We start from the raw sequence: 27875 nt of genomic DNA on the forward strand, positions 1-27875 counted from the left end.
ATCAGACGAACATTGTAATCTGTAAATCATGCCTATTCTTAGATGGATGTCCGTGAAAAAAACAGAAAAAGAAAATCGAGGTAGAAAAGACAGTGTTTTTTTGTGGTGAATTACCAACATTTTGGGGGTCGTTTTGCACTTTAAAAACAGATATGTGGGGGTAGACCCCACCCACACACCCCTACTTCAAGCTTTTCCCTTACCCTACCCCATCTTTTTTTTTTTTTATTGCAACAATTCCGAAACAATTCGACCAAAAAACGGCCTCGATTTTTTCTCTTTGTTTTTTTTCTACGGGTACCTTATTAGATAGCATAGTGCAGTTAGCAGCAGTCTGTCACTAGAGCTGTCTGTTCTAATACCTCAGGAGACACTTAGCAACGTTTCTGTGTGATTTCAATAGGACAGCAAGTCTTCATATTTGTATAGGTCTTCCAATAGTCTTAAACGTTAAGCTGGCAGGGTAGCAACCTATGGGTATTATGGCAACTCTCACAAGTGCTGCTGACCAGAATGACCACTTGCTTAACAAGAAACTGTATCATCAGCGCTACATGCAAAATGAGTTAACTATATAAGCATCGAAAATCTTTACTGCTGAAGGTGTGCTATGTGATCTTTTATACCCATCCACATTGAGGAGTACGGGGTGAGCATGGATGGTATCTCACAGTATCTTCATCTCCAGCCAGTCACTGTCATCTGTAGGGATCATAGAACATGGTTCAGGTCATGATGGGGACAAGAGGAATGCAAATGCCAATGATGACGAAGACATCTCCGGTGGTGTGTTGAGCAAGGGGTGTTTCATTGTCTTGCCACCTCTGTTCGTTGGGCAATTTCGTATTCACACACAGCATTAATTTATCTTTGAACATTTTTAATGCGCAAAATTCTAATGTATGTTCAGGGATATCTTCATCAGATGTGATTGACAAGCATACAAATGTATTTTGAAGTGTCGTTTGACAATTTAGTCCAGGAAGTATTCATTATGATCTTTCATTAACACTATGTATGGATCGCAGCACAATGTGGAGAGCACACCCACCACCGCTGCTATTTATCCTCCTCACCAGCCAAATCATGAGCTCTTACTGGGTTGTACATGTTGAATTCTAGCAGGTACACCAGTCGATTACCTCAGTGAGTGATGCACTGTCGGTAACGTGCTTGGTAGCTTCCTAATAGGCAATTGCACAGAGCAGACTTTATTATCCACTATCTTGTAATAAATAATGCATCATCTAATGCTCAGCTGTGACTGCTGCAATAATCAGTGTTGACATTTAATTTTTCACATCGTTGGCACAACATGGTCAGAGAAGAATTTAAGTGAGTGTCATTTGTGGTTTGCGAGTTGAGTTGTGGCAACCTGCAGTGTATCTGCAATTGGCACAGCAAGTTTATTGTGCTGTAGACCTGGTGAAAGTCTGAAATTATGTTAAAAGCCACAGCGCGTTTTTTTCACAGACTGAAAATGTGTCACAGTAAGGTGAAAAACATGCACAAAGTAAGGAACATGTATGTTCTTGACAATGTGTAGGGCGCCCATTGCCCGCAGCGGGCGTCAAGTGCTTTATCTTTGTGCCAACACCTTCTGCTTGATAGCAGCACCCTGTGCCCTCCTACCTGAAGTAATTGCATTTCAAAATTGCCTTGTGTCTAGCTGCATGGGACATGTTGTGAGTTAAGCCCTCTCAGCTAACAGGCAAAGGAAATAGCACCAAGTGTGAAATATCATTCTTTTCGTCAATGCTCTGCCACTGGTTCTCGTGTGCACTGTGAAGTGGACTTTCTGGCAAGTTAACCTATTTAGTGCCTGGCCTAATGCAAGCATGTTCCATGTTGCACAACTCAGGTACAACCTTGTGAATATAACATTGATGGAACATTTCATAATAGTTATCATCTTTACTCATAAACAGATGGAAACAGAATGTTGACAAAATGTTTGAACAAGTGATCCACAGATAACATTGCTACCCGATTTGCATTGAATAAGAACACTCTTTATTAGCAACTGGGGTATGGGGCAGTGGCAGCCTTTTAGGTTGCTCAAATTGTAAACTGCATCCAGGATCCACGTCCATGTATCAAGCAAGCTAACCGCTGCTCACACCCACCTGCCACCTTACATCCCTCTACCCGGCATCCCTGCTGCCTCCTACTCTCCTTCCTCAGCGACTCCCTGCCCCTCTGCCACACCACTCCTCTCATGCCCCCAGGCTGTCATGATAATGGAAGAGGTGTCCACTCTGAGCCTCACTTCCGTTTCCATGGTGTCCATGTTGGGTTAGTATTGTTCTGAAACAAGATGTTGTTTGCTCACTGTTCCCATTGTTTCAAACAAGTACATTGTTATTAGCACATCACATTTTAGTAACATTAAGATTTAGCTCCCTGGACTGTATAAGGTGATAATGCTGTAGAGTGCATAGAACTAACAATGATTAGCTATCTATGACCTATGATGTATCTGGTCATGTTCAGACACCTTCATCACACTGATCTAGTACAATGAAGCATCACTGCAAAAATCACAGCTGGGGCCGGATGTCTGGAGCAATATTGGCACAGCAGAACATTTTTTCTGAGAGGACAGTACATTCTGGAGGCGTGCAATGCGTGTGCGAAAATGAGATAAAAAACATGGTGCCGGTGTGCGGCCATTTTGGACATTCCTTTCCAAAACCGCAATGTAAGTCTACATTTCTGTGAGCTCAGGTAGAAGGCAGCCATGAATTCTACAAGGGTTGTGAGATTCAGATGAGCCCATTATGGAGGCTAGTTGGAGCGTTGTTCAATCAAGGATGCGCCAAGAAGGGAGTCTTAGTTTTGCAGGTGCAGTGATGAGGGATGCTGAGAACCAACGCGTGGAAGACAAACTGGGGTTTTCCACTATTAACTGTTTTTATCCGTTATGTGCTCCCTATGCTTGCTGCCTGTTCTTCGGCCGGGGACAGTTGGCAACCTGAAGTGGGCGTGGATTTGCTCCCCATAAGAGAAGGGGTATCTGAGTAGTAGACTAGAATTGGAACCGTGGGTGATGAAGTCTCGCTGAGAGGGAGGAACCTCTGCTCCAGACCCTGTTAGCAAGTGTGATCTCTCTGCCCACCTGCCTTGGGACTGCGTAGTGTTGTCGTGGCTGAGATTACATTTTCTCTTTCAACTGCACTAACAGTGATGTAGAACTGCTATAATCGTTTTCTTCTTTGTGTGACTATGCCCATGTATAACCTATTATCTTTTCTTTTGCTGTATAGCTGTTTATCTGTGAAGTGTGAATAAACAGCCTGTAAAGAGGCAATTATATTTTAAACTGCAAAAACTAAGTATATGTTATTGCCTCCCTGAGTCCATGAACTTTTGGTCTCTATAATATGGTATGTGGTTTTCACATGACTGGAAAGCAAAACAAGTCGGTATGGTGATTGACTAATGGTGAGAGTGCTATTGTTGAGTTCTTGAGGATTTGTGAGTTATTCATGTGCATGGTATCACATATGTTGGTTACTGAGTTTGTTCAAGGTTTCCTTGGGTTCACAGTTTGTTTGTACAGAGTGCAGGTGGCAAGATAGTCTTGCACTTTGTCCTAATTGAAAATAATCTACACTTTTTAATGGTAGGACATGACCTGTCTAACTACTGTCAGTTCACTGTGTATGTGGTGGTGCCATTTTTGGTCTTGCTCACATTTCATGACCATTTGAACCTTCAGAGCTTACAGGATGTGTTGTAAAGAGTTTGCCACAGTTAGAGGGGTAGCATTGTCTTTTCCTATACTTTCTGTAACTGTGGCAACGTCCGCGACCTAACAGTGCTCATTTAGCTCCTCTGTATCAGTGGTTTACAAAATCATGTTATTTAGTGAACATTAATGGGTCATGATTGGTATCATTCTAAGTTAGCTGCAGTTTGTATCGAGGATTTCTTCATGCTAGAAGTCGATCAGTGTGCCTATTCTGCAGCAATGGCACAGTATTACTTTTCAAGAATGTTTTCTCAGGTCTGCTCAAGGATTTCAAATAGTGTGTTGGCTTTGTATTCAAATGTAACAGTGGCAGTGTTAAGATGAAAGGTTAGTGCCACAATTCAATGAATGAGTCCATTCAGATGAAACAACCCAGTGCTACACTTTGGAAACATGTGGTCAGCTTTTCTTTAATGATAGTGCTGAGGTGCCTAGAGAATTCCTGGAAATACCAACAAGTTACTGTCAAAGCTGTTGAAGAATTCCAAGTGCTGCTGGAATCTGGTGTAGTGTTCTTTTTAATCCTAATGGTAGGGTGCCTCAAAGTGGGTAAAAGGCATAGAGAAGAGGAGGAATCCAGAAAGGTCTGCAGGTCAGCCAGATTTATCTGATGAATGACCTTTTCTTTCGCTTAAATAGGAATCAAAGTAGATGAGACCAAACTCAGCTTCTAATCAAAGGGGTGCATCTAAATGAAGTTTTGAAAGCCATGCAATCATGGGATTGCCACAATGATGTTGCCTGCATATCGTCCACTGCTTATACTCAAATTATGAAATCCAGGCCCCAATTTACATCGAACTGGGTATTTCATTTTGAAGAGGTTTTACTGATAAGGATCTGAGATTACTTGCTGGTGTGTAGTGGGTGATAGAATCAAGCATATGTCCTTCTTTCTAGTCAGATGGATGTGTTAGGAAAAGACATTTTAGATTGAGTCTTTGTTCAACAGTGTGGCATTTCAGGATATTCAATGATCTTGTAATATTGTATCTGGGTTTTTGGGTGAAGATCATTGTAGATGCTTTTTTCATACCATTTGATGTTATGTCTAGGCAAATGAAATAATCAAGTTTGATGCAGTGGAGCCTTTTCAATTTAATTCTAAAACCTCATGCAAATACATATTGTGTCTTTATAGTCATATTGATATTTTAAATAGTATTTTTCAGATGTTTTGTAATGTATAATTTGTTCGGAAACCTTTCTCTCAATAATCAGTTTTCTGTAAATCATGTTTTTATGTTTTTGTAAATAGCTTTGTTGTGTTTAGCTACTTTGTCTAAGTTTGGCCAAAGAAGAATCTGGCACTCCCAAAGCCTAAATATGGACTATTATGCCAACCGTAACTCTGAGGCTGAAGCTGACAGTCTCTTTTTCCCTACCCAACATACCTGGACTTCCTCAATTGGAGCAGAACCCCAGAAGTGTAGCAGCAATCACGTGATCAGGCCTGCCCGAAGCCGCGCACAGGCCCTGACGCACAGGATAACGCGACTCAGCCTATAACCGGCCCGCGTCAGTGCGAAGCGGGTCTTCCGGTCTTGTACCCGTCACGAAACGAGTGTTTAGACACTCTTATGAGTTTAAAATAGCTTTTTAGTTTGTGCTAAGTAACTCTCATAAGATCCAGTGGACCATTCATAGACAAATGTTCAATTGAAACATCTGCGCCCAGTTACGATTCAGTTCGTCAGGTGCGCGATACAAATACCAAAATACAATACAATACAATACAATATCAGCATGCCATCACACATCTTGAAATTTTAAAAAATAGTGGTTACTTCCGTCATGGTGCTTATTAACCAACTGGAATTACAGCATGAACCTGATATATAAGTCTCTCTGAACCCTGCATAGCCCACTTATATTCAGAATGTGGAGATGCTACCTGGCCACGTACAGTAATGTCTGATCATCTCATGCAAGCCCCTCCTCCATGTCAGAAACCAATGATTTTGCACCCATCTCTGCACCTGACAACGTAGCCACTGCAAAAGGCTCACCCCACAGACACAATTCAGGTGCTGCCTGGGGTAGCAGCAGACAGACCTGACATTTCACTTTCAGTTCATACGACTGTCCCTGGTGTGTCTGGACACAAAGGAAGTGGAACATAACTTCAGCAATGTTTTTTCTAGACTTTGTGTCACATGAATTGCATGCCCAGGATGGATGCCTTACTCCTCAGTACAAAAAACAGTGGTATTCACAAATGTTTACAATATTTCATATACGCACATATAAGTAATATCAAATGGATTGTTGTGCAATATTGGACTGGTATTACCCAAATTGTTTGTTTACAATTGTTCGAATGAACAATTGACCGAATTTAAAGGGTCACAATTGACCTTTCACAATTGACTGAATATATATATATATATATATATATATATATATATATATATATATATATATATATATATATATATATATATATATATATATATATTTATATAAGGGGTTTTGGGTGGGTTTGGGTTGGGTGGGGGGTTGCGGGGGGTTTCCCCCTGCATATATGTTACAATTGACCTTCACAATTTGGTCAATTGTGAAAAGGTCAATTGTCATTCGTATACAACCATTGGACTTGGAGACAAATAAACAGCCAAGAAAAAAACGTATAATAGTTTATAAGTTATTGAGTGTTGTTAATTATGAGAATAATAATACCCATACAGAGTTTTCACTCAGCATTACTACTCAGTCTACCATTTTAGCTGTCAATATGTAGACTAGTTGTTGTTACAAAACAGTACTAGGATGGGATATGCGTTCTCAGGTGGGGAGTTTATGGTATTACCAGTGGGTGTGGTGGTAGAGAGAGGGGTTTACCTGGGCATTTTAGGGTGCATGTGGTATATGATGGAAACACATGTGAATATGATGATCATACCTACCACATTAGGACAGACTAGTCATAAAGTCCCAGTAAAGAGTTATGCAACACTTGGCATATAATGCTGGAAACTGGGCCACTGAGGCTGTACTTTGTATACAAGCACTATACCTAGTTTATGAGGCACTACCTGATATACAATGGCAATCATTTGTCAGTTTAAACTGCACTTGGAATATATCTGAGGCAGTTGGGTCAGTAAGGCAGTACCTTGCACTTGATGACTATTCCTGGTTAAGATAAAAAGCTTCCTTACACCCATGGAATTCAGAACAACAGGTCATGGTAATCTACCAGATCGATGAGGGCAACATCCTCCACACCACCAGGGATCCGGCAACACACCTAGCCCCAGTTTGTGCTTCTCAACTCACTTTGGCAATGCTCACCACTGTGGCAATGCTCAAATGGGAGACAATAAATGTGATCACATTTCTCCCATCCTAAGGGCACTGCACTGGCTTCCCCTCCAATCAAGAATATTGTGCAAGAATGCATGAATTACCTCTAAGGTAACTACCAGTCACACACCTGCTTACCTAGCTGGAATGCTCTGTAGCTCAGGTGAGTCATCATTGTCCAGGAGTCAGCCATCACTAAGCTCAAGACAAAACTGAGAAACAGGGGAAAATGTAAACAAGCCTTCTGTTGTTATGCCTGTGCCTACAGCAATACCACCCACACCAACACTCCTGCAGTTCAAGAGAAAATCAATACCTTACTCTTCAGTCACTACCTGGGTGGCACCGAGGCTACTTGCTTTCCTGCATTACATTCTAACCCCATGACCTGACTATTCCATGCTTTGTATTGTAATCCGCCTTATTACCTCATATGTTAAAATCAATTACACGCTGTTTTACTGCTATATGTAACCTTCTTCCGGCATATGTGCATGCAATGTATAACTGTACCTTATATGTATTCTGCTTTTTTTCTCAGTTATGTCAAGCTTAGAAAATAAAGTTAAAAAAAATCAATTACACAGACAGCACTCATTGCTTCCTTGCCAGATTTACTCAACATACAAACAAAATAGAAATGCATGTACTTGTGATATTTTGACTGCCATAGTATGCCCTTATTTGGGGATTTGAGGTAACATGATGGCAGCATCTGTGCCTGTGAAACTGTACCTAGGATCAAATGGTCACTATCTGATATGTGAGGCTATAACTAGCATAGGATGTCAGTACGTGGCAGTACTCATAAATACAATGCTGCACAATGCATGTAATGGCAGCCCCTGAGCTTGTAAGGATGCACCTTGCTTTGGATGGTCTTACCTGTAATAAAATAATATGTCATTGTTTGGGCATTTGATTCTGTCCTTGTCATTTGATGGCACCACCAGAACATGGCCAACGTCTAAGCTACCAAGCATAACGAGAAAGCGTCGTAGCTTTCCACCCCACCACTATGTGGAATACAAGAACTAAAAAAAAAATATCATCTATTGTAACTATTAATATCACCAAGTTGGCTCTACATCTTTGTTGAATCTTGCCTATGATGAATGATCCATCCTGTGAAGCTGTATCTGGCTTAATGATGGCAGAAACATACTGTTTGATGCTGTTCTTCATAATGAAGACAGTGCCTCTGGCGTATGATGAGTCAGTTAATGGTGCTCCTGCAAAATATTGGCCATATCCCTGGCATATCACAGCAGCACTATACTAACAAGCAAGAACAGTAAAAAGAAATGTCCAATCCATTATCTACAATAACACACACATATGCTATTCAATGGAATGGTAAGGAATACAATGGATTTACTTTTGTTCACACATCCTTAGAATACATGTATGCACCTCAGTCATACAATGTTCAAAATCTTTTCTAATGTTGTAATAAATGTTTGCCATTATGTATAATGTATCAGTACCCAGCGAGGGAGTTCTGGCGGCCAACCAGCCAATGAGGAGCTTTGGAACAGGGTCCTTACCACACAGGGTAAAACCCTGCTCCAAGTCTCCTCGGAGCGGGAAGCCACCATCATTCCTTGTCAAGAATCAGGTAAGTGCGCTCCCCATGCTCCCTTTCCCCCACCCCGACTCCACTTTTACTCATATGTAGGGCGCCCTCTTTCTCCCCACTTACCAGTTGCAGCATTGTCCCTCACTGGTGCCAGGAACAGGAATGTTTCCAGGGCATCCCAGCTGCGCAATTAGCTGCCATGGAAAGGGAGAATGGACTATATGTAGTTCCTTGTACCCTTTAGATGGTGGCCTTTATGCTTGTTTATTTCTGTTTCTATTAATTTCAATGGGCACCATGGAAAGGGGCAAGGGACTACATGTAGTCCTTCAGGGCGATCCCTGGTGGCCACACAAGGAGGCAGGCATTACCTGTCTGCTAATGCTCTGGAGCTCAGGTTAAAACGCTTGCTTTGCTCTGGCTTGTAACTGAAACCCTGGGGCATTACCAGACCAGTATTGCCACCCCTCTTCGAGTTCTATTGCTTACCTAAACGTTAATGGTACCTCATTCAGCATCAAAGATAATATCTTGCAATGGATATTGTTCTCTCTCTTCAAAAATAGTTACTCAAGTTAGGTCTGTCTGCCACCAATCGCCTCCAGGTATCCCTAAATGTGGAATTCCTCAAAGTTCATACCTTTCACCTTAGCTGTATAATACATATCTCTCCCATTTTGACTGACTTAATTTTACCTTTTTTCAAAGATGCCAGCTATACACTGACAACTCACACATTTATTTAAAGTTGGATAGTGCCTTCTCATTAGCACCATGCCCCACTTCCTCTTGCTTAATTCATGTCTAGGATTGGTTGTTCAACAACAATCTGTGCAACAACATATCAAAGACAGAAATAATGTCCTTGTAGTACTCTATGCCTACTTTCCTACCTTTTCTTTGGCTACCTCTTATGGACTGCCAAATACTCTGTTTCCGCTGGCCATATTCTTGGGTTTCATTTTTTACAAATGTTCTCTACTTTACTTCACAAACCTTAGGGCTCACTAAGTAATCACATTTCCATCTATACTTCATCAGGAACAGTCTCAGTTCTGAATGTCTAAATAATGTGTACCTGTCTAGGGTTTTCTTCTGTACAGGCACAATTACTCTAACAGCCTCTCTCTAGCTCAACCAACATATCACACTTCACCGCCTGTAAGTCATAAAAAAGTAGTGAGACATATTTTGGGACATCACCATGCCCATGACATCCCTGGCCTGCCTCTTGATTTTTGCATGCTTTGGCTTCAAAACCCTCATCTTCATCCTTCACACCTTGGAGGGTCTGAGTCCTGGCTATCTCTACTGAAAACAGCCCATTTATCACACATCCAGACTGTTGAGATCCCCCTCAGATAGCTTCTTGGTTGCTCATCATTCAAAACATATCACGTTTGTTGGCAAGATGTGGGTGCTTACTTACGGCACTCTCCTACTTCCTGTTTAGAAAATGAGAAGAGTCGTCAATGTGTTGTGTAATAATTTAAGGCTCACCTCTTCAAGGCTTGCTTTGACTCATAGGTGGCTGCCTCTTCTAGAGGTTTATCGCTCCCTCGGTTTCTTCTTTGTCTTGCAGGTCTATGTTTCTTACTTGGGGCGCAGCTCACTTGGTTCGCCCATTCTAGCCCTCATACATGGCTCTGGACCATTAACCCCTTTCCTGGGGCCCATGCCTGTGCACATATCTGTGTTTCACTGTTCCATCAAGGGCCTTTGCAATTGGCTTTATACTGTTCTGCCTAGTGTGAGATTTTCTGCTTCCTGACCTTGTCAAGAGGGATTCATGACCCCTCTCTAGCCTAGGTTGGGAGACCTGCCATTTCATTTCCCAGAACCATTCCTGCCCCAGATGAGAGGAGTGGGTGTTGAGGCCCGGGGGCAGTCCCTGTCCTTTTGCTTTGTGCCTGCATGCCACCTTATAGTGCCCAAAACCTATATTGCACAAATCTCACAAACTTGCGTGCGTCTGTTTCCCCAAGAAAACAAGTCCCAGATGACCCAGCAGGAGAGGTTCGAGCAGCTATCCTGACCAGGGGACAAAAAGTAGAGATCTCCAAGTGGTGGAAAACCTCACCTAAAACAACTGCAACCAAACAGGGACTATGTGATTGCCTGTTACCGGGCCACAGAGCTGCCTGGTTGGGAATCCAGCATCACACAAACTAGAACACTGAGACTGTTGCTGTAGTGGGCCACTTGTACTGAGAACCAGCAGACCCACATATCAGAAAGGGGTAGTTCGTAATACCTTTTTTATGTTTTAAATCACCTCTAACCCCTCTCAAGAAGAAAAGGAAGCCACTGTTTGGTCCAGGGAACCAGATGAGGGGGGTAGCCAATGAAGAGGGTTGGGCAGCATAAAAAAGAGGACAGGAAGGCATAGGTTAGTTGGATGTGGTCAGGGAAGGAGAACCAATAGACCAGGTAGGCGAAGGACGGTGGAGAAAAGCATGTAGTAGAGTTGCTGAAAGAGTGTGTAGTGTGAGATATTGATTGGTGAAAGTGGTACTTGGTTTTGAGTGTCCTTTACACACAATTAGACCATCACAAATATCACCACAAAAACACAGATATATGAAAGATATGCATTTAAAAGTCCAACAAATATACAATATTCTTCCAAATTCAACTATACAAAATATAGTTCCTAAACAAATCATGTTTTCAAATAGTTGCCAGATACAAAATGCTGCAGCAGCAACGATCAAATGTGTTCCCTAGTAGATTTGAGAACGTAAATGGTATTGTTCAATATTTCCCACATCTTGTACAAACTTAGCATATCCTTTCTCATATCTCACATACAATTTCACACATTGGGTTAAAATATGATGTGATGTCTCAATTACATTTTCTACAAAGTTAACATTTTTGCAAGCATAAGCAAATCGTAAAGGGGTCTGTATGTAGGGCAATGAAGCATAATCATACCAGAAATATAACCAGTTTTCAATTAGAAGTTTTGATCAAATAGCTAAAAGTCTGAGGAAGTCAAATCTTTGTCGGACATACTCCTTACATTTAGACTTTTTTTTAGGTGTCTAATTAACTCACTATGATGCCAAACCATAGATTTATTTTTCAACTCCTTTATAGCAAGAGTAAGATCAAAAGGAGATGATATCTTAAAACCAATAACATTATGAACACTTACAATCTCTTTAAAAAATATGTCGAACACTAACGTTGTTACTCATATACGTAAACAAAAGCACCGTCAAAGAGATTCCATCCTTCTTAATATTCATCATTTTCATATACATTTTCAGTGACACTCATGAAACTTCTAGCAATCTTCCACAAAGTTAAAATTGAAGTGAGGCCTAATTTGCAGCAAATATCCCCAGCAGGAATTGAACTAGGTAAGATCAGCGTGGAACACCACAACATCACTTCAAGTAGCCTCAATCAGATGACCTCTTTCTTAAGGAACGCTGCTTCCAAGCCATACAAAATGGCAGGCACAATACTTAAAGAATCTAATTTAAGCATGTCCTCAAGAGAGTTTCCCCCTTTTGTCATTATAAAGGTCTTAATAATGTAATATTTAGTGAATGTTTTAGGAAGATTTGTAAAGAACCTCATACCGCAGATGGCTACCAATACTCCTTAGTATTTATACTCCATTGCAACCTCCAACGGCTGTCCATTCAACTCCCATATACATTTGTTCTCCCCACATTAATAATCATAATTTTTTTTTCATTGACATTCATAGATAACACGTTATCATTTGAATATTATGACAAAGCAGACAAACTTCTCTTCAAACCAATGGCACATTTGTCTAGAATGATGGTATTGTCTGCATAAAATAACCAATTTAGTGACATCTGCCATACTGGGGAGGAAAATGATGAGTATTATCAAGAGCTTTCTCCATATCTACCACATAAATATTATACAAAGTGAGGACTAACACACATCCCTGTTTGACATCCATATCAGTGGGTATCTCAGCAGACAGCAAATCTTCAACGTTCAGTCTTATCTGCACCATAGTATTAACATACAATTGTTGCATAAACGATAACAAACCACAGTCAATGTCCCACAGTCCAATGGTATCATATCATTTGTTTCTAATAGCAGAGCTGAATGCTCTGAAATAATCAACATAACAAATATACAATGTCTGACCTTCATACAATAAAGTGTTTCTTATTCAAAAGATGAAAATGCTAATATCATGCAAGGTAGACATACCGGTTTAAAATCCTGTCTGCTTCTTTTGAATCCAATCATTTAATTTATCTAAAATACGCATGGCAACTATTTTGGAGATTGAACCAGTGAGGACTAATAATCAATACTTCTCTGGTAGAGATCGTGCTCCTTTCTTAAAACATGTAATTAATATTGCCTTTCTCCAACTAGAAGGTATTTATTTATTTTTACATTTATAGCCGTGCACAAAGCCCTTGGTCATCTAGGTGATAGTTACATGAAGTGCAATTGCATAGTCCACCAGGTGCAAGACCATGCAAGGGCCACAGATATAAGGGTATATCTAGAAAACATACTCTGGCAAAGCCTTGCCTCATGGTACGGGGGGGGGCTACTCCAGGTATGCAGGCAAACATAAATGAGAAAATAAGTATGAGTGTGCATTCTAGCAAAGCCTTGCCTCATAGTGCGGGGGGGGCTACTTCAGGTATGCAGGCAAACATAAATGAGAAAATAAGTATGAGTGTGCATTCTAGCAAAGCCTTGCCTCATAGTGCGGGGGGGGGGGCTACTCCAGGTATGCAGGCAAACATAAAGGAAAACATAGGTATGAGTGTGCATTCAGGCAAAGCCTCATCACATGGTGCGGAAGACTACTTCAGGTATGCAGGCAAACATGAATGAGAAAATAAGTATGAGTGTGCATTCTAGCAAAGCCTTGCCTCATGGTACGGGGGGGCTACTCCAGGTATGCAGGCAAACATAAATGAAAACATAGGTATGAGTGTGCATTCAGGCAAAGCCTCATCACATGGTGCGGAAGACTGCTTCAGGTATGCAGGCAAACATAAATGAAAACATAGGTATGAGTGTGCATTCAGGCAAAGCCTCATCACATGGTGCGGAAGACTGCTTCAGGTATGCAGGCAAACATAAATGAAAACATAGGTATGAGTGTGCATTCAGGCAAAGCCTCATCACATGGTGCGGAAGACTGCATGGTGCGGAAGACTGCTTTAGGTATGCAGGCAAACATGAATGAGAAAATAAGTATGAGTGTGCATTCTAGCAAAGCCTTGCCCAATGTACCGGGGGGCTACTTCAGGTATGCAGGCAAACATAAATGACAAAATAAGTATGAATGTACATTCTGGCAAAGCGTCACCTAATTGTGGCGGCGGCTACTTCAGGTATGCAGGCAAACATAAATGAAAACATAGGTATGAGTGTGCATTCAGGCAAAGCCTCATCACATGGTGCGGAAGACTGCTTCAGGTATGCAGGCAAACATGAATGAGAAAATAAGTATGAGTGTGCATTCTAGCAAAGCCTTGCCTCATGGCACGGGGGGGGGCTAATTCAGGTATGCAGGCAAACATGAATGAGAAAATAAGTATGAATGTACATTCTGGCAAAGCGTCACCTAATTGTGGCGGCGGCTACTTCAGATATGCAGGCAAACATAAATGACAGAATAAGTATTAGTGCACATTCTGGCAAAGCCTTGCATCATGCTATGGAGGTCTACTTCTGGTATTCAGGCCAACATGAGTGAATCAAGTTGGTAAAATTGCTTATTCTAAGGTCATAGTGAGGGAGGTAAGAATTGGCAAGACAAGTCAATATGAATCAGTTTAGCCTAGGGCTAAAATCATAATCAGGTTGGTAGAAAATACATATGCCAAGGTCATAATAAAGTACCAGTACGAGGCTGACAGGGCACATCAATATGGTTAAGTGCAGGTAATAGGCGTAGCCAATTTATACCTGATTTATTAACATTAGCAAACAAAAGCCTTAAGCATCCATGACCATATTCCTGCATTTTCCTCTTATTAACATTAGCATAGCTGTCAGGGCTAGGTGCCCTAGATGGTTTCTGCTTAATAAATGTATCTTAATGTATGATTCAGAAAACATTAACCATTAATCATTTTCTGCCATAGATTTAGGTGCAGATGAATCCAGAAGACCGAGATCAGAGAATATCTGCTCCCTTTTGAATATATTTTTTGCTAAATATCTAGTACATGTATGTTCCAAAATTGGATTAATATCTCATTTATATACTTTTCTAGCATATGCTTTCGGTAAAAACGTCGGAATTTGCGACCATCTTTACAGCGCATCATAAGAAAAACCAAATTGTAGTGGGCATAATTAGAAGACAATTTATAAGCCCTAATCCATTTTTTGTAGGAAATCTTCATATGGGTAATACTAATTGTCTTTCTTATCCAGTCCCCAGAACCTTTTACCACCGACCTAGTCTCTTTTCAAATACACTATATGTTTGCTGCAATAGCTACATCATAAACTATGGGAGACATCTCCCTATAAACTATACCCAATGTCCTAGTCCTCAGCATGACAAGCTAGTTCTACCATCTATATCAAAAATTGACTTCAGCTGCTCTGTACGCTGCCAATTATACTTCCTTATATTACAAGCATTACAAAGAAGCCTGTTTCCCTTCATATTTGACACAACCCCTTTAATAAATATCTCTTTTCTGTTCAAATCACATATTTTGAATTCACATTTAATCCATCAGTCGTGTCAGAAAGAGGTTGAGAAATATAGATATAACAAATTCTATTTGTTGCTCATTCCATTAGTCCAGGTATGCCCAGTGTAGTCTCGCCTTCCTATAATGGAATTCAGAAAGATCAAACCATAACATTTCAAAATGAATTTCCATTTATTACCCATATTTTGCCTCAGTATGTTGTAACAATCAGGTTGGCATTCGGTCTCATCACAATAGGCATTAAAGTCCCCAAGAAAAATTGATTTTGTTCCTGGATTAATTAAATCCGGATCAGATAATATAGAATCCAAATGTTTAATAATGTAACAAAAATGATTTCTATCATAGGGGACATATGCATTAATTATCAGAAGCCTAGACAGAATGCCCTCATTACCTGTGCCAATCACAGCCATGAGAAAAGAAGGATGGAAGAAGCCCTGCTATTGAGTTAAGGAGTATTTAGCCTTAACCCTAATAATCAAACCTTCCATTGGTCTACCTCTAGCTCCTTTAGTAGCCATTCTCTGAAAAGTCGAGTAGCCATTAATACTGACTAAGTCACACAACCAGGGCTCCTGAATTCCATGATGACACCACAACATTTTTATATATGGGAGCCAATTAGTCAACCTAAAAGACCTCAGTGCAATTTGTATCTTCAGTAGGTTTCGATTTTGCAAATAGCAACTGCAGCATCTCAGTCAATTTATATTACACCTCACTGTGTTCAGTCATGCTATTAACATCTAGTTTAACTTCATCAGTATATTTTTGCAACCTTTCACAATAATATATTCACATTCATATCCCAACTTAAGAAAGTCAAGGGCATATGCAGAAACGACTTCAGAAATAACAGGGGATATAAAATGCACCAAGGCCCAGTTCACCCCATCTTTATCCTCAGTTATCTCTACAAGATCAATATCCTTATTTGTAATAAGAGAAAGTTGAGGGCTGCAGTGAGTCAGCTGGAGAATATGTTGATATATGAACAGTACTTCTTTGCAAAGATTTCCACAAACAGAAGCTTCTTCTCAGGATTTCTTGCTCTATATTTTCCATTAAGGAAAAAAAAAAAAATCTGGTTAATTGTTTTGCATATTAGAGATATTATCCTTCGCAATGTCCCCAATACCATGCTCATCATTATCACCTCTAGTTATCAATATATTAACATTATCCCCTTTCGTATGACATTTAGAATTGCAAGAAACTCAAGATTTGCATTTAGTAGGGTTCTCAACTTGCTCATGATCCATTAGCATGCTACAATACGTATCTGAAGAATCAGATGAAGATTTAATCATTTCATGTTCAGTTTTGATAGCAGTAGTATGCGTCTAACAGGCATTATCAGATCATAGCAATCAGGTGTACATACACATGTCATCTTCTCTGACTCCACACAAGGCAAGGCAGATACATCATTCCTTACAGCCTTAGATTTACATGTCAGCTCAGAAATGTTTGCTATTTGTTCCTGACATTTTTCTTTATTCCATTTATATCTCTTGCTGCTTCTTCTCGTAGGAGGATTGTAACATTTTGAAAAATTAGCCTGCACTGTCATCAGCACCAAACTCAACGAAGCAGGAGAGTGCACTGTTTCGGAATTAGACGGAGCACATGTCACCTCTTCATCTTTAGCAACTAGAGGAATATGCAGGTCCTCTGTGGGTCCATTTATTGATAAATTATTAGAAGCAGCTGTAATATTGGCAATAGATTTAGAATTAGTTTCTGATGTGCCAATAGGTCCACTGTTATCGAGAATAATGTCAACAATGTTAGCCACTGTGTTGCATGGGTCTTTTTGTTTTTGTGCACTCTTTGAATGTACCCCTTTCTCTGTGCTCACTGTGTATCACTTATAAATATACAATAAATTAATGCATACATAAATAGACATAGACTACTCGCTAAATTCTTTGCATCCCTCTCACTGGCCTACACCATATGCTCCCACGAAAAAGGCAGATTATGATCCAATCAAACCCTTCTGCGTTTTGAAGGTCCATGACTATTCAGCTTTACCACTTACTACTGATCCACCCTATACTTTTTGCTTATGGGACAAAAACGAAACACTGGTATCCTTGTAAGCATGTTTCAACACAAGCTAATGAGTCAGAACATAGTATTACTGAAAGGAACTTGGGGCGCTGTGGCATGACAAAAACTAAGATGGTAAAATTACATTTGCCCCACTGTCCTAGTATCTCAGACCCAGCATTGTACTCCGAGGAAGAGACCCAGCCAGTGTGTGTGTGTGTGTGTGTGTGTGCGTGCGTGCGTGCGTGCGTGTGTGTGTGTTTGTGTGTGTTTACTAAACAGTAGCATGATTTTAAAGACTATGGGGCCGGTTCATGGAATTATTTGAACAGAAAATAGGGAACCTGATCACTGTGTGCGTATCCTGTTTGTCGAACCATTGAATCAAATTAGCAGGATTTTCCATGGACTTGCGTGGATTTTCGGCAGCCCGGCATGCCCAGGCAAGCAACCGAGTGCCGTGCACAAGGCACCACACAGAGCCTGGTTGTGGCTTGTGCAGAGGGTGGGGAGGGGGACAGAACACCCAAAATGGGGAAGAACACTGAAAAAGAGGGTGCCAGTCCATCGTACACCCACTATTGAGCCGAGCAATACATATTTAGGGATCCGACCATGCAACCTCCTGGCATGGAAATGAACATGCAAAGCCATCAGACTATCCGCCACCCGAAGGCAGGAGTACAGACACTTACGCATAGGAATCACTGCAAATAGGTAAGATCGGGTGTTGGATTTAGGGGTGCGTGCAGTCAGCTGAGGTGCTGATCTAACTTAGGGGTGCTTGTATGCAGTGTGGCATTGTGCAGTAATGGTTTACAGGGATTTGCACACAGATTTTCTGAGCTTTACCCGAGTTACAATAAATTGTACCCATGTTGTCTGGGTGCTAGTAACAGTTATGGGGAACCCCACGCAGGGTCCCATGACTATTCAGCTTTACCACTTACTACTGATCCACCCTATACTTTTTGCTTATGGGACAAAAACGAAACACTGGTATCCTTGTAAGCATGTTTCAACACAAGCTAATGAGTCAGAACATAGTATTACTGAAAGGAACTTGGGGCGCTGTGGCATGACAAAAACTAAGATGGTAAAATTACATTTGCCCCACTGTCCTAGTATCTCAGACCCAGCATTGTACTCCGAGGAAGAGACCCAGCCAGTGTGTGTGTGTGTGTGTGTGTGCGTGCGTGCGTGCGTGTGTGTGTGTGTGTGTGTGTTTACTAAACAGTAGCATGATTTTAAAGACTATGGGGCCGGTTCATGGAATTATTTGAACAGAAAATAGGGAACCTGATCACTGTGTGCGTATCCTGTTTGTCGAACCATTGAATCAAATTAGCAGGATTTTCCATGGACTTGCGTGGATTTTCGGCAGCCCGGCATGCCCAGGCAAGCAACCGAGTGCCGTGCACAAGGCACCACACAGAGCCTGGTTGTGGCTTGTGCAGAGGGTGGGGAGGGGGACAGAACACCCAAAATGGGGAAGAACACTGAAAAAGAGGGTGCCAGTCCATCGTACACCCACTATTGAGCCGAGCAATACATATTTAGGGATCCGACCATGCAACCTCCTGGCATGGAAATGGACATGCAAAGCCATCAGACTATCCGCCACCCGAAGGCAGGAGTACAGACACTTACGCATAGGAATCACTGCAAATAGGTAAGATCGGGTGTTGGATTTAGGGGTGCGTGCAGTCAGCTGAGGTGCTGATCTAACTTAGGGGTGCTTGTATGCAGTGTGGCATTGTGCAGTAATGGTTTACAGGGATTTGCACACAGATTTTCTGAGCTTTACCCGAGTTACAATAAATTGTACCCATGTTGTCTGGGTGCTAGTAACAGTTATGGGGAACCCCACGCAGGGTCCCTGAGTTGTAGGCCTGCTTGAGGGCGAACTCACGCACTGGTTTGACGGTGCATGTATTTTCCCGTGTGGAGCACGCAAAGGTGATTGTTTCTGGCTGGGTTTGATTTGCGTGTGGTATTCCAGCCACAACTTGAGTTTTTGGTTACTTTGCATGAACAATTCCATGAATACACAGAGCACACAGAAAAATGTCTGCCTGCAGGTTCGTTCAGTGACGTTCTCAGTGTGCTTTCATTGTGGGACTTCCGTGTACTTTTCCATGAATCAGACCCTATATCTTTATATTTGACACCATTGCGCTCAACAACAAAAACAACTTTTAAAACATCACCTGAAAAGGATAATGGTATTACATGGCTATAGCCCTATAGTCAAAATGCCTCTATAGTAGCAGTGAGACATGCAGCTCATTTGAACACCTCTCATCCAATGCCTGCCCTAACACCAATTACTGTGTTCTTATTACCATTGCCTACCTGCCCACTGTGCTTGAATGTAACTTCCTCACAGACTAAAGGAATGAAATGGTATTTCTGTTGATTACAATAATAATTGTAAATTGTAACTGTTCTTTTACAACACACTTAATACCTGAGACTGGTATCTAAGCATGAGACTGGGATCTGAACCTGTGTTGTCTTGCTTCCAAGACAAATGCGTAGCTCCTGAGCTATCCTCCCAGCCTTGATGTGAGGAATGATTTGAATCTAAACAACTCAAACAAATCACCTAAAGGCCTATGTAATCTCATGATCATACTTTGGATAGCATATTTGTCTGTAACTGTGTGTTCTTTATTATGAAGATCATACCAATATGATGGTATGACACCACACTCCTTTATCTAGGATACCACTGCAGCCCTCCCCAATGCCAGTTCCCATTAAGTTCAGGCTAGAGAAACCAATCTCCCTAAGAGTTTTTACAACATGTTCATATTTAATCCTGATAGTCCTGTCCACTCTAGCAACCCTGAAGTGATGCTTTCCAACCTCCACAGATCAATCACTGAAACATTGAACACCCTCACTGCCCTCCTGTCTAAACATGCTAAAACAGAAGCCAAGGCTATGAATACATAATTTGTCTAACAAGAGTTCAAATTACAATGCTTATTAAACAAATCACCTAATTTTTTCAGAAAAAGATAATGCATTCAACATGCCAGTAATAACAGACATACCATAAAGATGAAAAATGCAATCCTTATCCACTGTTAAATTGACTGTCCTGTAAACAGCTCAATAGAGCTGTTTACTTTTTAGAATTAACTAATTAACACAATCAAAATAACAGCTACACTGGAAAGAATGCAAGCTTTTGTGTATACATGATGGTCGGTTACCATCTAAAATGTCCAGATACAATCCTGAGTCTTTTTAAGCCTTACATCCAGTCTGCTGCAGACACATGTTGTCCATTCATCCCTAGGTAATTATGGCCCAATCGCTACTCCTGTGCTGCAGTCAAAATGGATTGAAAGGGACATTACAAACAAACGTCCAGTTTCGAGTATGTGTGAAACGCTTTTCCATAATCAGCTATCAGGGTTCTGAAGAGGGAGAAGGAAGGCAAGCACGCTATTGGACACTAGAGAATACTCCTGGTTGAGCCTCAACTCTAATGAAACAATTGAAATCATATTCTTACATTTCACAACAGATTATGATCCTGCAAACACCTCCTTCATATTGTCTAGACTGGAAACATATATGAACATCAAATGGTCGCTTTGAAATGGATCACGCATCCAGGGATAGTTATGGCCCATTCATGCCTATTCCTTTCTATGCCACTTGAGTGCCTCTCTTCCCCACCTGCCATCCAATGCCTAAACACTACTGCTTACTGTTGAGCTAGACCATTTTAACATAGCTTTTATTGTCCTCTATATTATGACTCTCAACCTAATAATCTTCATGTTGATGATTGTCTATCTGTCATTCAAAGGTGGTTTCCAGAAAGCTAGTGATGCCATAATACAGAAAAAACTGAGATCTGCTTTTGTGGTCAGGTTTCTGACATGTTTGTTAAAATACAATATGCAAAACAAATAGGGCCTCATTACACGGTAGGCGGCAACCATGGCGCTATTAGCCATGGTTACCGCCGGTATTTTACCGTGTCCGCCTTGGTGGATGGCGGAATTAACGCCCTACTCTAAGGTGAGCGGGGGCGGTAATTCCCCATTCACCAAGGCACTTCCCCATTCCCATTTTTGCCCCCATAGGGCATAATGGGAATGGGGAAGGCGCTAATTACGGTACCGCAGTACCTAGGGGTAAACTGTGGCTGCTTCCTACTTCCTGCTCCCTGAATTATCACAGGCACATTGTGAGGTACAGAGGAGCATTGGCTGTTGATCATTTGTACTCCTCCACATCATTCCTACTAGATGGAAACTCTGTCATATTCCTACACATGTGGTCGCTAAACCTCATCGGTACCTCAATATCAGTGCCCCCAGCCTCTCACATACTCATGTGGGGATAAACCAATCCAGTGTGGCACCGACCCATCAGTCAGTAACCGATAATGTAGACAGCCATTAAGAACATGCAAACCACATGTCTGGGTTCAAGGGTTCACTATGAGGCCAGATTCTAGTAATAAGAATCCCCCCAAGCAGTTCTTAATACACAGGTTCTCTAGTACACATTGCTCTTAAGTGTGTTGGCGATTCCAGAAGAAAAACTGAAAGATGATGGAAAGAAGGTTTTAAATTCATTATAACCCACAATGTAGCTCTTGACAACCCTTTGGCCCATCGTTATTGAGCCTCCCAATCTAATATAGGAAGGGACATACAATTTACTAATTAGGCTTGAATCTATCACAAAATCACAGTACAGTTCAACCTTTGGCCACACACTTTCTACAAAAGATCACAAGCAACTCTAGATGCGATTCTAGATGTGCAAGTCACCAAATCATGTTTTTACGCATACCTTTGGGTGGGGGGCAAGGGTGTTTGTCCCCCTCAACTTTAGTGGCACACCATTTTGTCCCCCTCATTTGGCAGGGGTCCCTCTCCGTTAGATGTCATGCTCCCCCACCCACATTTTCAGCAAAGTTACTCCACTGCACGTAGACTGTCATTTAGCTCAATTCAAGGTTTACATTGGCAACTTGCTGTGACCTTACTTGCTGTGACCTCAATCAAGACGGTGTCAAACAAATTCACAACGTATTGATATTTTTGTAAAACATACATGCCTTTTGCAATGGTTTGACCCGATTTCGGAAATGTCCATTTTTGAGTGCAATGGCTTAAATGTGGATCAGAAAGTGCCCTAAACTGAAGAAAAAATCTACGTATTTCATGTGAAATATGTCAAATGGAATATACCAATAGTCAGTATAGAACACCCAGGCATGCACAAACAGAAGAGCTCAAGACCTCCCGCAGTATGTGTTATAGTGCTTGCCGTTCCCTGCAGGTACACACAATGGCCCTCATTACGACCCTGGCGGAGGTCCATGGTGCAATTTGCACCATGGACCATGGCGCAGAGCTGCCAACACCGCCATGGGGGTTGGCGGACTTACCGCCCCATTCCGAGGTTGGCGGGGCAGTAAGTCCCCAATCCCCATTTACCCTTCCCCATTCCCATTTTTGCCCCATAGGGTATAATGGGAGTGGGGAAGGCGTTAATTACGCCACCGTAAATTACGGTGGCGTAATTAACAACAAGTCCCGTAGCGCCATGGATTTTTCCACCTGCAAAAAGCAGCCGTAAAAATCACCATGGCGCTACGGAATGTCGTAGTCTGGCGGAGAGGTACGCCATGCATTACGCTGGCGTAAACCCCTCTCCGCCAGGGTCGTAATGAGGGCCAATGTATTCTACCCATTTGACATGAAGTATGTTATGCATAAACACATTGCCAATGTGTATGACTTACCTCACTCTTCACCTGGTTTGTGCAACCTCTCCTGGTTTTTGTGAATTAAGATCAGAAAACCTGTTCATGAACATTATAACCGACATTATAACCTTCACTTAACTCGACAGGGCCAAGCAAATAAGAACTAGCCCCTACATGACTGCAATTAGAAGCAGCCTCTAATTCCAGTCTCCCAGCAAATAGATGTGGCCTCTAATATCTTGGAAAAAAATGGTGTAGCTGTGAGTCAACCGGCACCGTTGCACAACATCCAAACAAGAACCTGCTCTAAAAGACTTGACAGACATCTCAAAGGCTCACCCTGGTTTCCGTGAAGGGTAGGGAATACAATTTCCGGTTCTTTGCTACTGTCTGCAGCACGTGGCTCTCCAGATACTTTAGACTACACTTTCGTAATACGTCGCCCACAGTACGTGGCTCTCCAGATACTTTAGACTACACTTTCGTAATACGTCGCCCACAGTACGTGGCTCTCCAGATATTTTAGACTACACTTTCATAATACGTCGCCCTATACTGACTACAGGCGATTTGAGTTAAAAAAAAAAAAACGTTTGCACAGCCATAGGTTGCAGACCCTAACGGCATCCTCCCAGACGACTAAGTAACTCGGTGGGCCTGTTTTACGAAGCCGTTCCAATTCGATTGGGCCATTGTGAAATGCTTTTGTAAATCAGGCCATCTTTGGAAACTTTACAACTTATGACGGGCCAAATATAATTCTCAACACCATTTCTAACGTGATTTTCGCTGGAATGTATGTGTGGACCTTTTACTTCACTATTCTTTTGAAAATAGTAATACAAATCACAAGCTCTAAAACAAGAGCACTTGTAATGCATTATAAATCGGAGTCTCGTAGAGCACGACTTCTAGTATCTTGGCGTGCTTTCAGCGATTGGTTCTGTAACAAGGGGGAGTGGGGTAGAAGCAGCATAGGGGAAGGCAAAGAGTGAATTCTGATATATTGACGCGTGCCGATTCAGAAGGGCCTGTGCCAGTGAGATTCTAGGTGGGTTGGCTTGGGAAATGTTGGCCTATGGTTGCAATGTGTGAGCCAACTCTTATGTCCAAGCTCCATCCCTTGTGAATATGGGCAGGTGTGGGGAAGAAACCTTGTGGGACGGTAGAACAGTGCTAAGTATGCTGAGATGCATATCTGAGCAGGCAGGTTGCCATTGGGTATCCTAGATGGTAGATGTATGGAGTGTAAGGTTAATGAGGGAACATGATGATGATGAATGGGTTAGTGGCTGGGTAGGTAGGGTATTCGGGATCCATGTTACCTCAGACCGGGTAAAGTTTAGTGGGTCCCTGGCCCTTCCCTGCATCCTTGCATTCATCATTGTTGTATCCTCTTTCCATTGATGTGTGTGTTTTGCATTGTTGCCCGTCCAGTTGAACTGACCGAACGGGGTTATTGACAATTGTCTCCATGTGAACGTCTCTGTAGCAAATTCCACCGTCCAGCTACCCAACTCACACACACCTAGGTCGTAGGTGTGCACATGTTAAGATACAGAGATCTGTCTTAGAACATTTAGAGAGGAGTACAAGGACTGATACACAAATGCATATTTTAATCAATATACATACAGCTACTAAAACAATAAGCTAAAAAAAAACAAAGATAGAAATTAAAACAGAGAGGGTTAATATATAGAAATGTGTCCCTCACTTTTCAATACTAACCTCACTCCCTACCTTGGTACAAGTAAGAAATGATGCATAAAGGTAGATGTGTAGATTGGACATACATGTTGTAATAAGTCTGACATATGCATGTTTTTTATGTAAAACGTTTTTTTAGCTTGTTTTTTTAGTAGCTGTATGTATATTGATTAAAATATGTATTTGTGTACCGCTCCTTGTACTCCTGTCTAAATGCTCTAATACAGATCTCTGTACCTTAACATGTGCACGCCTACGACCCAGGTGTGTGTGAGGTGGGTAGCTGGACGGTGGAATTTGCTACAGAACTCTTTGTTTTGGTCCTCATACACATAGCCCCCCAAAAAAAGAGGACCCCCTGCTCATTTGTAGTTTATCCATGTGAACGTCTGCAGTTCCACGCTTAAAAGGCCTGTTTGTGAAAACGTCCTGTGAAAAAGCATCACATTTTTCGTGAATATTTCATTCCAGAGGGCTATCTGCAGGCGCAAGATATATGCAGGTTTTGGAATATATGTTGGTTGCTCTTTTTCTTTGATACACGTGGCATATTTCAATTTTCTCTAGGAACATCGTGACCTTATCCTAATGAGTACTAATTGTTAGAATGGCCTTTGGCAGGCCACATGTAGGTAAAATACCGTAATATTGCCAAATGAGCAGTACAAAAATCACGGTGAGTTAAATAGTGTAACAATATTTACCTAGAAGCATGGTATATGTTTAACGAATTCGTAAAGTGACAGTATTTGAAATGCATGTTCATCAACATATGGCCTAAATGTTATTATGCGTGCTATGTATGGCTCTTCAGATGTGACAGCTCATTTCCAAGCAAACGTTGATAGACTAAAGTTCGAAGCACATTTGCATCTGCACTGAGAACAGAACACAAACATGAACTCATGATAACTTTTGAAAAGTTCAAATTGAGCTGAGGATGGAAGATTTCACACAGCAGCCTAGTGCAGCAGGGAGACATTGGACACCTGTCAGGCGAGGATGAAATTATCGAATTGGACAGGGATTTTCTGCAGACTTCACAGACACAAGTTCAAGCCTTGGAATGTGTTCTGCTACCCGTCATATTTGGAATGCATTTGTGAAGGTTAAGCAATATTCATACCTGTTTGAGTATAATGCAGCGTGGCAGACAGTCTCGAGCTTGAGCTCCATCCTCACTCTGTGATAAGAACTTGCTATAAAATAGTTTAAAAAAATGCTTACATCTTTAAACTGCAAAAGTTCATAAAGTGCAAATAATCAAGTGATTGATGTCCCAGCTGTATCCTAGTTGTATCCGTGTCATCAACAATTGAATGTTCTTATAGCAGTATAGCAGTTTCCAAATTACGAGTGCAAAATGAGAAGTTATTCACAGTACAGGTTTTGCTAAGTACTTCATGTGTACTGCACGTGCGCAGAATTGAGTTTGGAGGACAACACGAAAGGGGGAAAGAGCTGCTCTGACTCTCATCGTTTTTTGGCTTTCTATACAACTGATCTGAACAGGTTCAGGCAATCAAAGAGAAGTAATAAAGAACAACAAGTTGGTGGGGGGCAATCCATGTCTTGCAGAGCCTCGTACACGTATGCTCATGCAAAGCTCAAGCATTAGGGTGGCAGATAGGTCCCTCCCCTACCTGTAACTAAACTCCCAGAACCCACAGGGGTGCTTGTATTAAATAAAGGAATGTCTTGGGCAGTGTAACAATGGCACAATATAGGGATTGGATTGCACAATTCTCTGCTTTATACATGACAACTAGCAGCCCAGATTTGTCAGGGCTATCTCTATCGATAATTGACCCAACCAGAGAACTCATGACTCATGACATTTTACGGTCAGAAAATGTGGTCTATTCGGTAGAAGAAATCAATGAGGTCTTATCCAAACAAAAATTGAATCAGAGCCCTGGTCTGGATTTTATTCCTGCAGATTTATTTCGAGCTGAAGTGGAGCTATGGCAACCTCTTTCAACTGTAGGTTTTAATGCCATAATACACACTGAAAGGGTACCCAAGTCATGGCAACTGGCCATAATTCAGCTGATTTTCAAGAAAGGGGCCCTACATGACACTAAATCCCATGGGCCGATATCCCTACTGTATTGTATTTTTAAAATGTTTGGAGTATGTTCCTGGCGAAACTTGGATTCAACCCGGGGTCGACACAGGTGAGCACTTCCTAAACCTGCACCTCCTGATCACATATTATCTCTATGTTTGAAAGGAGTCCATGATTTTGGCATTCATGGACCTGAGCACATCATTTGACAATGGTTTTCAATGAAGGCTCTGGGCCGTGCTCAGGTCCTTAAATTGCTGAGTGAAAGTATTGGTTATGATTCTCCAGGACATGTTGGCTTATGTTAGGAGTGGCAATCAGGGACGATGTACAGACTATTTGAAGATTAAGGTGGTAGTGCAGCAGGGCTATGTTCAGGCTCCCCTCTTGTTTTATTTGTATACCTCCATCATGAAAAAATGGACAGGCCCAGTGCTCAATTCGCTCCTGAGCATCATCAATGCCCGGACACCTTCAAGATGGGTCTCATATGATCTCTTTTGAAAAAAATACAACCGTAGATCCAGACAACTTGGGCAACTTCAGGCCCATTACAAACCTCCTGTTCATTGACAAAATATTGGAGACAGAAGTTGGTACACAACTACCCACCAGAATCGAAGAACTCCACTTTACAAAATAGCAAAAATGGATGATAGTCACACTTCAAATTTGTTCTGGAAGAAATATTGATGACCATGAGAAAATTGATTCTGTCCATGAGAGATTAGGATTGTTCCACAATTTCTTAGAAATGTTATGTTATGTTAATTGGTTTTATACGGCACACATCACTCTTAAAGCGCTGAAATCTTGTCCTTGTGGATGAACTGTGACCCCACTAGAGTGTAAACCAGACCGTGGTTTGTGGGGTGATCAGCAAATGGGGATGAAGGTAAGCGGGAATTGGCACAGCGGGAAAAAGCCAGTGTTACACATAGGCTTCG

Source organism: Ambystoma mexicanum, chromosome 6p (assembly GCF_040938575.1).
Source record: "Ambystoma mexicanum isolate Mex_15411 chromosome 6p, UKY_AmexF1_1, whole genome shotgun sequence".
Lineage (NCBI taxonomy): Eukaryota > Metazoa > Chordata > Amphibia > Caudata > Ambystomatidae > Ambystoma > Ambystoma mexicanum.